Source organism: Solanum lycopersicum, chromosome 11, assembly GCF_036512215.1.
Source record: "Solanum lycopersicum chromosome 11, SLM_r2.1".
Classification (NCBI taxonomy): Eukaryota; Viridiplantae; Streptophyta; class Magnoliopsida; order Solanales; family Solanaceae; genus Solanum; species Solanum lycopersicum.
In genome coordinates this window covers 50386495-50398441 of record NC_090810.1, presented here as the reverse complement: position 1 = coordinate 50398441, position 11947 = coordinate 50386495, and the positions used below count along the sequence as shown (strand labels likewise).

The following is an 11947-nucleotide window of genomic DNA, read 5'->3' as shown; positions in this document are numbered from 1 at the left end:
AGTACGAGGTAAGCCTGTGATGAAATTCATATTGATCACATCCCACTACCAAGTAGGAATATCGATTTTTGGAGTAAGACCTCCTGGTTTCTGATGTTCTACCGTGACATGCTGGCAATTGGGACACTTACTCACAAAGTCTCCTATACCCCTATTCATGTCATTCCACCAATACACATCCCGCAGATCGCGGTACATCTTAGTGACACCTGGATGAATAAAATATCTGGAGTTATGGGCTTCTGCAAGAATATGTTATCTTAACTCGCCCACATTAGGAACACACAATCTACCCTGGTAGCGAAGTATACCATCTCCCCGTTAGGAGAAAACCTCCATTCTCTAATTGTTGCACCCTTAAGTTCAAGCAAGAACGGATCACTGTCTTGCTTTTCCTTAACCTCCATGATCAAAGAAGATTATGCCCCATTCTGAGCTGTTACACCACTGTTTTATATTCTCATAAGGTGAACTCCCAAGAAAGAAAGCATGTGAACATCCTTCACTAGCTCCTTCCTTTCTTCCTAATCATGGGCTACACTACCCATATGTAATCTGCTAATAGCATCTGCTACTACATTAACCTTACAAGGATGATAATGCACACACATATCATAATCCTTAAAGAACTCAAGTCATCTCTTCTTACGAAGATTGAATTCTTTCTGGGTGAACATATACGGAAGGCTCTTATGTTCCGTGAACACATCTATATGAACACCATAAAGTAATGTCTCCATATCTTGAGTGTGAACACCACTAGTACGAGCTCAAGGTTATGGATTGGATATTTCTTCTCAGGAACCTTAAGTTGACTAGAGGCATAAGCTATAACCTTATTTCACTATATCAACACACAACCTAGGCCAACTCTTGATGCATCACAATAGATCACATAACCATCTGAACCCTCTAATAGAGTCAAGACAGGATTTGTAGTCAATCTAGTTTTAATTCTGCAAAGCTTTTCTCTGAATCATCTAACTATTGAAACTTCACCATCTTCTAAGTTAACCTAGTCAATGGTGAGGCTATGGATGAGAATCCTTTCACGAACCTTCTTTAATAACCTGATAGACCTAAGAAACTTCTGATATCTGTAGCAGAGGTAGGTCTCGGACATTGTTTCACTACTTCTATCATCAGTAAATCCACTCGTATCCCTTCTCTAGATACAATGTGACCAAAGAAAGCAACAGATTTCAACCAGAACACACATTTGCTAAACTTAGCGAATAACTGACGATCCTTGAGAGTCGCATATTCTTTTTTATTCCTAGAATAAATGAGGATATCATCAATAAAGACTGTTAATAACCAATTTTGACCTACCTTTAACCATATTTAGGAATACTATCCGATTAAATGCGTATTTAAAAATTTATTTTAAGTTTAGAATTTTGGTTGATTTTCCTTGAAAATTACGTATATTAGTATGTTTACTTTATAAAATTATTGTAAATATTATTAAACTATTTTGAAATTATTAATGAGTTTCGAATGTTTTAAAATTTAAGTGATTTTCAATTATATAAAAAAATTAATTAAATAGTAATTCCTAAATTTTCCTCAAAATCATTTAAATCTTAACGTATTCTATTCTAATTTCATTCAATTCTAGCCACTCCAATTCAAATTTTATTTCACTTATATCCATCCTCTTTTATTCTAATTCTAGCCAATTTATTGCAATTTGGGTCATTCCATATCCAACCAAATATCATTTCAATATATCTCATCTTTCAATCTTATCTATCTATTCAATTAATCGAATCCCAGCCCCTTATCTCTTCTAAAATCGATGGTCCTATTTAATCTACCTATTCTATCCTAAAAGAACCTAATCTCTAAAAAAAATTCATTATTCCTCTCTATCCTTGGCAGTAGCAGCCCCCTCTCCCTCTTCTCACTCTCGTCTTTCTCTCCTCCCTCTTTTTTCTCTCCCCCACTCTCTCTCTCCTCATTTTCCTCTTCTCCTCTCTCACCCTCGCATCTCTTCTCTTCCCCTTCTTCTTCTCTTTTCAATTTTTCTTAATGCAGGGAATCAACAACAACTGCAGGCGAATTCCTCTGCTCACCAGCAACACCAGTAGCTTGACAGCACCGATGGAGGATGCTCCGAACGGCTGCTCCCTCCGCCTCGCCGCCCTCTCCTCCTCCATCCTCCCTCCCCTATCGCTTCCTCCTTCTCTTTTCTTTCTCTCCAATCTCCCCTCCCTCCTCTTCCTCCTCCTCCTTCTTCTTCTTTTTTTCTCTCTTTGTAGGTCAAGTAGCATCCCACTGGAAAGCAACCACTGGCGACAGCGGCTCCGGCAGAGATGAGCAGGACAACCAGCGAAAACAAGCGAACTACGACAATGTATTCAAAAGTTTCAAGGGGGGTTAAGGACAAATTTTTAACAAGATTTGTCCAGGTATACTTCTTTCGAATTATTACCTCATTTTTGTGGCATTGTTATTCTTTTTATTTTCAAGTTGGCTATGCATATTTCTGTCTCAAATTTAATTATTATCTTGTCTTATTCATACTCTGCAAATTTTCTAATATTGTCTGTTTCAAAAATATTACTAATTGTTATTTGGAATGTAAATACTACTCTATGTTACTTGCTTCTATCTACTCATTACTTTATTCTATTTTTTTTATGGTATTGATGTAGTTGGTTCTTGATTTAAAGTTGATAATTTGGACTGATAAAATTGTTTTCAAGAATACTAAAAATAGGATTTCATGACTTGTGACTTGTATCCCCTCAGTTTAGTAATTGTTGTATTTAGGATCTGTTAATTTGTCATTTTTGTTTGTATACGGTAAAAATAAAAATAAAATATGAGAAACTGTATCCGAAAATTGATTTGAGTTGTGATATTGTCTTTTCTTAAATATTTCTCCTTATTTATGTGTAATGATTGTTACTTGACCCATTTTCAATAAAAAAATTTGTTTGGGTAGGGTAAATCTGATTATGTTTTCCTCGTAATTAAGGAAATAATATTAATTGATCCTTTTTCCTTATTTGAAAATTGACGGATTTCTTAGTAAATGTAAAATAATATTGTTTTGGGTCTTCGTTATTTAAGGAAAACATTTTACTCTTATTTGTCTATATTGGGTAAAAAAATAATTTTTAAAAAAATCTTATTTGACTCTTGTTTATTTAAGGGAAAATATCATGTTTCTTTCTATTTGTTACTTCTTACATTTTTATACTTGGTAATGGTATATTCTAAATTTTTTTGATTTGGCTATCCTTTAGAATAAGGAAAATGATATATTAATTGATTCCTTTAAATATCTCTTTTCCTTATTTTTTCGTCCCTTTTTGCAATATAAAAAGGACCCCCTCCTGTAATTCTCAACACTAACTCATTCATTCACATTCGACACAAGTTCTACTCATTCATTGACACTCTCACATTTTGAAAAGAACTCACATTCTCTCATTGCTCATCCCCTCTAATGCTTAGACTCATACTTGAACAATTAAATAATTTGAAAAAGGTTGTCTATTCCTAGAAGAAAGGAAGACTCTCGCATACTTTGAGAATTATTTTGTTGTGTTGCTGTCGTGGATTGAAAACATTACTAAAATTAATCATTGCCGATAAAATTTTCTGCATAATTGGTTAGTGCTCTTATTAGTTTAAATTTGATTTTTTGCATAATTATAAATATTTGTGTGAAGGAAAATGAAACAACATGGAAGCATCCAAGTTAGTTTCATTATCCTTTTACATGTGATAATATAACTATGGTTATTCTTTATCTCTTTTCTATGTTATTTACATATATAGGATAGTAATTGGTTATTATGAACATTTGTTGTTGCGATTATTTTTTTGATCGTATATGTGCTACATCCCTTCTAAAAGGTTTGAATTTAGAGTTCAACATGTTGAAGAGTCGTCTAAAACAAAAATCCGGATGAAGATATTTATTTTATTGTTGTATATTTGTTTATTATGTTTTTTGTTGTACTAATTGTAAAACTCTCTAACTCTATATATATGAAATCAATTTGGGGGATCCGCTAAAGAGAGGGGGAATTATATATGCTAATTTGCAAACTTATTTGTGTTAGAAAACATGTCTATATGATTGTAATTTGCTTGATTAAACTGCTTATCCCTAACTAAAAAGGAATTAAATAAATAAAATAAATCATCTTTGTTTAATCAGTTGGTTAATCTTGTCTAACTAATGGTTTTTAGTTAATTTTATTAGAATTTGCATTTTAATGATTTGGTTGTGACTATAGATCTCTTCTTCATTTGTTAGAATATTAAATAATTGGTGTGCAACTTTTTGTACAAAGTTATTCTATTAAATAAATATTATGTCTATAGAATTTACGTAAATAATTTTTGAACACCTAGAAATCATGCCTGAATTGGTTAGTGAGTTGGAGAGCTACATCCCCAAGCTACACTATAGAAGAGTATGTTGGGAATTCCCTAGCGGACAATGGATTAAATGTAACACAGATGGTGCATCAAGAGGTAATCCAGGTAAGAGTGGTGCTGCTGTGGTGCTTAGAGATGCTGCTGGTGATTTTCTGTGTGCTGCTACCCATTCAAACTAATATGTATTCAGAGATAATGGCTATTCAGTTAGCTGCTGAAATCTGTGTGTTAAGTGTTTTTAATAACTTTTGCATGTTTAAATATGAGATAAATTTGTAAATGTTTTTTGATCATTGTAAATAACAATAAATCTCCGCATTTATTATTTATGCATGTGTTTATCCTAAAATCTGCAAAATAATTAATATTTTTGCATCATAGTTAACCCCTTTCTCATATAAAATTTTCTATTAATTAAATCTTTGCATCTAATAAATCGGCTACCTCATAAACAAATTTCTGCATCTAATAAAATGACTATCTAAGAAATATTTCTGCACTAATCAAAATCTGATTTCTAATTGTTGCACTATAATTATTTTTTTCTTAAAAATATATTTTCAGCATCAATAAATAATATATAAATCTTTCACTGTTCTAATAAATAAATTTTTGCATTAATAATATATTTTTCACTTGTCTAAAGCAATTTGTTGCATTAACAATCATTTTATAGTTGTTCATAAAAAAATAATTTCCTACCTTAAATTAATACAAGTCGTTCTAAATAATTTTTTGCATTAATATTAAATTTGCTTGTTTTAAAAAATATATAGGCATGTGTGATCGCTTCTTTGCTACTTAGAATCAAAAGATAAAAATCATTTATTAATTTTTGTCCACTTTAAATTAGTTGAACACTAAAATCTGCATTCATGTCATTATATTTGCCCTCTCGTAATTAACTTTTGTTATTATAACTTTGTATATTCACACACTTAGAATGAAAATGTATCCTGATTAAGTGTTATTTTCAAGCATGTTCATTAAAATTTAAAGGCCGAATTGAAACCTATCGTGCTAAAATGACCGTCTTGTTTGTTTGACTTGGTGTCTAGGAGGGTCTAGATTTTGTTTTGTCTAAGCCCACCCTATGAAGAGCCTAATCCTCTTGGACATTAAATTGGGATGAGTAGGCACCTTTTATATACGAAATGCATGCGGTGGTGGGGTAGCGCAAGTTGGCCCTATGAAGATGATGAGATCCACTCGGGCTTGAAAGACAAACCTTTGTTTTTTCTATCCCTACACGGCAGTCTATCAGAAAATTAAAAAAAGTCAAGTGCTGATCCAAACCTTCCCTTTTATCCCTTTATTTGCTTGTTTTAGTTATGTTTATTTGGGGAAGCTTAAAACAAAAAATATAATTTTTTTTCCCTTATTCATTTGTCTCTTCTATATCCTCTTGCTTCTCTCTTTATTAATTGCTTAGTATACATATTTTATTTACTTAGACTCGCATGCTTAAATATTAATTAAAATAATAAATATGAGCTAATTACCTAGGTGAATTCTTGTCACCTTGGAGCTTCGGGATTTCTCAGATTCAGATTGGGCGAATGATAAAAATGACAGAAAATCTACATCGGGGTTTCTCGTTTTTTTTGGGCCGAACCTGATCTCCTGGTGTACAAAAGAACAACCCAAGGTCTCTCGGTCCTCGACTGAAGCTGAATACCGCGCCCTTGCTCTTCTTGTTGCTGAGACCATGTGGGTCACATATATTCTTCGCGAACTCCGCGCCACTCACACTGTTCCTGCTCTCTATTGTGACAACAAATCAACCATCTGTGTGGCCAAGAATTCCGTCCTACACACCAAAATGAAGCATGTTGATACCGATTATCTTTTTGTTCACGATGAAGTTCAGGCCGGCACCATGACTGTGCAGTATGTACCCACTGAAGAACAACCGGCTGATATTCTTACCAAGCCTCTCCCGAGCCGACAGCACGATTACCTCAGTTCCAAGCTTCCGTTCGCTTCCGCTCAGCTCAGCTTGAGGGGGATAATAACATATAGTATTAAATAAATAGTATTAAATAATATTAGTATTTACTGTGTACTAATCCAAGTCCTATTAGGATTAGTACTCCTTAATCCTAGTCCTATTAAAATTAGTACTTCTTCCTATATCTCCTATATATATCTCCCATGTATTCGCTTATTAGGTTAACACTTCAATACAATCAATATTCCTTCAATAACTCTAAATTCAAGATTTAAAGAGTCTAAGCACATCTTAGAAGCATTTGACAAAGAAGAAACCAATAATTATGTTAACTTAAAGTCGTATGTATAAGAAATAGTCACCTATAAAGTAAAAAATGATTCAGGAACATTGAATTACATCAAGTGACTTTGACTTTGTGAGCATCGAGCCATTGATAATTGTTCAGTACTTTATGTCTGCACTACTTTCTAGGCAAAAGCTGCTAAGGAGGAAATGACACCCTGAAAGACCCATCATTGTTTTCTAATACTTTAATGGTTCTCCTATATTTAATTTAATGGAGTCCGTGATGTAATTACAGTGTCATGGATATAAAAAAATATTTTACTTGTAACCATGTATAATGAGTAAATATCTTGTTTTGATTTGTATGTAATGAATACTCACCAATTAGCCTGCAGTCTTTTTATTTGATTTAACTTTCACACATTAATTTTTTATGAGTAATTTACATCAAAACTAAGGTAAATAAATATAGTTTCAACGAACAACATCAATATCTCTGGTAAAAAATAAATTAACTGAGAAACGAGAAAGAGAATTCCTAGAAATTTACAATTGAAATAAAAACTTACCTCCAATGTCAATAGCCAAAAGTAAAATTTCATCACCAAATTACTGAACCAACTAAAAACTTGAACCACTCTTCTCTAATTTCTCTTTAATTTTCCCTCCTCCCATTTCTGATTCTCTTTCAAATGAAATACTCAATAAGTGTAACTAATCAGCAAATGTGCAGGAACTAACAGAGACCTAGAAAGGTGACTGTTAATAGAGAAAGAATAATAGAAAACTCACGATTAAGAACAAAGAAGGCAGTAAACATAAGAGATGTTTGTGAACTTGAAGAGCTATGATGATGGAATTAATGTAGAGTGGATTTTAAGGAAATGTATGATGAATAAAACTCATTGCACTTGTCGTGAATAAAGAAAACTATGATTGCCTGAAAGTGGTAACATTTGATTCTATTGATCTATTAGTAGAGAAAAAAAACTATTCAAAAAAATAAAATTGACCTAATTGATGTGAGTTCGAAGAACATCCACCACACGAATAACAAAGAATGTTTTGTTGAGGAATTGTCAAAAGGTATTAATGTCCCTTAAATCAACTTAGCAAGAGTGGTTAGTAAAATATTAGTTAATTTACTGATGAGCTGTCAGAGTTAGTTGATGAGCTGTCAAAGTTAGTTACAAGAGTGAGTATAAATATAAATTACCTAGATTTTTTAGTTTGTTGTTAATTCATTACTTGCTTTGTAGAAACTTCTCTCATGATTATGCTTCCTTCTACTCTCTCTCAATAAACTTTCTTCTTCAATTTCAATTCCTGTTAATCAATTGGTATTGTTGCAATGGAGATTGAGTAAACTAATAATGTTCATATAAAATTTTGATGGTATTAGAGCAAGAGGCTTCATGCAATTGAGTGGATTTAGTGATTTTCTCGCATATTGAAGAAGATCAAGAAATCTTGCTTTACGTTTATCAATAGTAAACACAACAGCTGAAGTTGTGGTTTCAAATTCATCATTCTCAGGGATGAAGATTACAAATCATAATCATCCACTTCATTTGTCATCTTGATATGTACCAGGAGCAGTACAAATTAGAATTCAACTTGTAGGCACAGAGAATTATTCATTGTGGAGCAGAGCTATGCGATTATCCTTAGTAACTTGTAACAAACTCGGATTTATCAATGACAGTTTCGTGAAAGAATATTTTGAAGCAAATTTGGACATGCAGTTGGAGAGATGCAATTTCTTGGTCGTATCATAGATAACTGGTAATGTTAGTGAATCCCTACTGAATGGAATTTTTTTTCAAATCTGATGCATGTTTGATTTGGAAGTATTTGCAAAAGAAAATTCATGTAATTAGCATGTCAAGAGTTTTTCAATTACAAAAGGAGATAATTACATTGACACTGAGAGTAATGTTTGTTTCTACCTATTTCTCTAAATTGAAAGATTTGTGGGATGAATACGATTCCATTGTTGGTCCTCCCTTTTGTGAATGTGATAAATCAAAGATATATGTGATCCAACAGGAGAAACAAAGGTTATTACAATTTCTAATGTGATTAAATGATGGGTATAGTCAACCTAGGAGTCAGATTGATGATGATAACCACACCAACATTTAATCAAGTATATGCTATGATCATACAAAATGAAAGTCAGAAACACATTGCAAGTGGTAGTCATGCTGGAGGTGATATTTTAGAACCCACAACCTTATTCACTCAGGAAGGAGGTAGAGGTGGACATAGGTCACCTCAATAATAAGGAAAAGGATACAATTTAGTGTAATGTAATTTTTGAAATATGAAGGGTCATTCTAAAGAACAATGCTTCAGCCTGTTGACATGCGATTACTGTAATATCAAAGGACACATCAAGGAGAAATGTTACAAATTGATAGGATCCTACAAATTTCAAAAGAAAGAATAAAGTTCTGTTGGTACCGCGTGGAATGGATCAACAACTTCCACATGCTCCTCATGGTAAACATTCACACCAACATTATCAGGATTCTTTACATCAGAACAAAACAGGAATTCAACCACCACAACAATAATTTTTTACTCCTGAAAAATATAATCAACTCATTGGAATGATTGAAATACCATAGTAAGTGAACCAAGTGCTAATCTTGCAGGTAATGCTCTTGTTTTACACACATCATTAGATAAACCTAAATGGATTGTAGATACAGGGGGACTAGTCATATAATTGGTAATCACAATTTATTGAAACACGATTCATCAGTAGGATATAATGGGACTGTTCAGCTTTCCAATGGTGAATCAGCTGTAGTGTCACAAGTAGGGGATTATCAGCTATCAGGAGGTGCTTTAATTAATAATGTAGAGTTTAAGTTCAATCTATTGTCAGTTTCCAAAATGACTAGAGAACTAAACTTTTATGCAATATGCTTTTCTGAATTTTGTTTATTTCAGCATCTCCTCACTAGGAAGGTGAAGGATATTGGTAGAGAGGAAAATGGATTGTATGTACTTGATTGACATAGGAGAGGTGATATAGGAGGAGTCACACAGCCTTTGATAGTGAGAGGAAGTCCTAATATTGAGCTTTGGTATCAAAGGATAGGGCATGTGCTTTTGAATGTTTTGAAGAAAATAACTAGTCATTGTAATATTTGTCCTATGGATATACAAATAAGACTACCATTTCCAATTAGTACAAGTAGAGCATCATGTTCTTTCGACTTGTTACATATGGATGTATGGGGGCCTTATAAGGTACCTACATATGATGGAATGAGATTTTTTCTTACTTTGGTTGATGATCATACAAGGTGGACTTGGATTTACTTCATGCGTTTGAGATCTCATGTCATTAATATATTAAAAGATTGTATTTTGATGGTATCAACTCACTTTGGAAAGAAGATTAAAAGTGTAAGATCAGACAATGGATCTGAGTTCTTCAATCATAGTTCTAGTACATTATTTAAATATTTTGGGATTGTACGTCAAAGTTATTTTCCTTATACACCACAACAAAATTGTCTTGTGAAGAGGAGACAGTCACATTTTAGAGACATCCAGAGCAATTAGATTCCAAGGTCATTAACCAATAAGATTTTGGGTACATCTCATTAATAGAGTTCCTTCTGTTGTGTTGAATCAGAAATCTCCATATCAAATGTTGTATGGGAAGACACCTCTATTGAGTTATTTGAGAGTAATAGGGTGCATATGCTAAGCTACAGTGCTGCCTAAAGGAGATAAGTTTTCACCTAGAGATTTGAAAAAAATATTAGATATGCAGTAACACAAAAAGGATACAAGTTATATGATTCTCAACAAAGAAGAATCATAGTTAGCAGAGATGTGATCTTCCATGAAAGGATTTTTCCCTCTCAGTAACCTATTTCTATCAAGGTTTTTATTCCTCCATCTGTTAATATGTTTTTTGTTGCGGGAAGAATTAACATCTGATCAAGAGGATAGACCTCAGATTATCGCAGTAGAAGAGCCTTTCTAAACTGATGTGATTTTGAGCCAGTTGAATGTTCTCACACATCACCATCTAATACTCAAACAAGGTCTAAACCTGAGGATACTAATTCATCTCTACCATATCCTATAGAACCATCAAAAAAATCTGGAAGATCAGCAAAACCACCTCAATGGCTCAAAGATTTTGTCAAGCCTCTTGAATCTAACAGTGCTGCTAATTCTTGTTTATATCCCCAATCAGATGGAATTAGTTATGAACAAATTTCTAATAAGTATCCAAGTTATCTTAGTTATTTCTCAGCTGAGATTGAGCCTCAGACATATCATGAAGATGCTAAACATCCCAAGTGGGTGGAAGCAATGGATCTACAAATTAAAGCTCCGGAGGATAATAAGACATGAACTATGGTGACTTTTCCTCTTGGGAAAAGAGCTATAAACTGTAGGTGGGTCTATAAGATCAAGTATCAAGCTTTTGGAGAAGTGGAGAGATTTAAGGCTAGGCTTGTTGCTAAAGCATATAACTGAAAAGAAGGGTTAGATTACAAAGAAACATTCTCACCTGTGGTGAAAATGGTTATTGTAAGGTCCGTCATAGCATTAGCTGCTGCAAAGGGCTTGGATAATACATCAAACGGATGTGTACAATTCGTTCTTACAAGGTGATATCAATTAAGAAGTGTATATGACACTTCCACAATGTTTTGACAAGCATGAGAATTCAACTAAAGTGTGTAAGCTGCTTAAGTCACTTTATGGACTTAAGTGGGCTTCTAGGTAATGGAACATTAAGTTGTCATCTGCTCTTGTGGAGTTTGGTTTTACTAAGTCACCTAGACTATTCTCTATTTACTAAGAAGGTTGAGAACAGTATGGTGATTGTGTTGGTTTATGTAGATGATTTACTTATTATGGGGACTTATATTCAATTGATTTAAGACACAAAGTTGATGCTTCATTCTAGATTAAAAATAAGGGATTTAGGGGAGCTTAGATGTTTCCTTGGAATTTAGTTTTCTAGAAACAAAGAGGGTATTGTGATGCATTAGAGTAAGTACTCCTGAGAAATCATTTCAGACTTTGGTATATCAAGTTCACAACCCTGTGGATCTCCTATTAAATTTAATCACAAGCTTACCTCAGTAGAATTTTATGAGCATGTTGGGTCAAATACAGATGTGCCTCTTAAAGATCCAGGCGTATACCAGAGGTTAGTTAGAAGACTATTGTATTTGACAGTTACACGACCATATATTTAATTTTCATGCATCGACCGAAGCAATCCCATATGCAAGCAGCTATAAGAGTGGTCTGATA

The 11947-nt window shown here is 33.3% G+C and overlaps 1 long non-coding RNA gene across 1 annotated transcript; it reads left to right on the top strand.

Annotated features, from left to right (window-relative positions):
- Positions 1–1842: 1842 nt before the first annotated feature.
- Positions 1843–4753, top strand: LOC101256247 (uncharacterized). The gene is made up of 2 exons (XR_738503.4): positions 1843–2414; positions 4378–4753. It is a non-coding gene; the product is annotated as an uncharacterized lncRNA (long non-coding RNA).
- The last annotated feature ends 7194 nt before the right edge of the window (positions 4754–11947 follow it).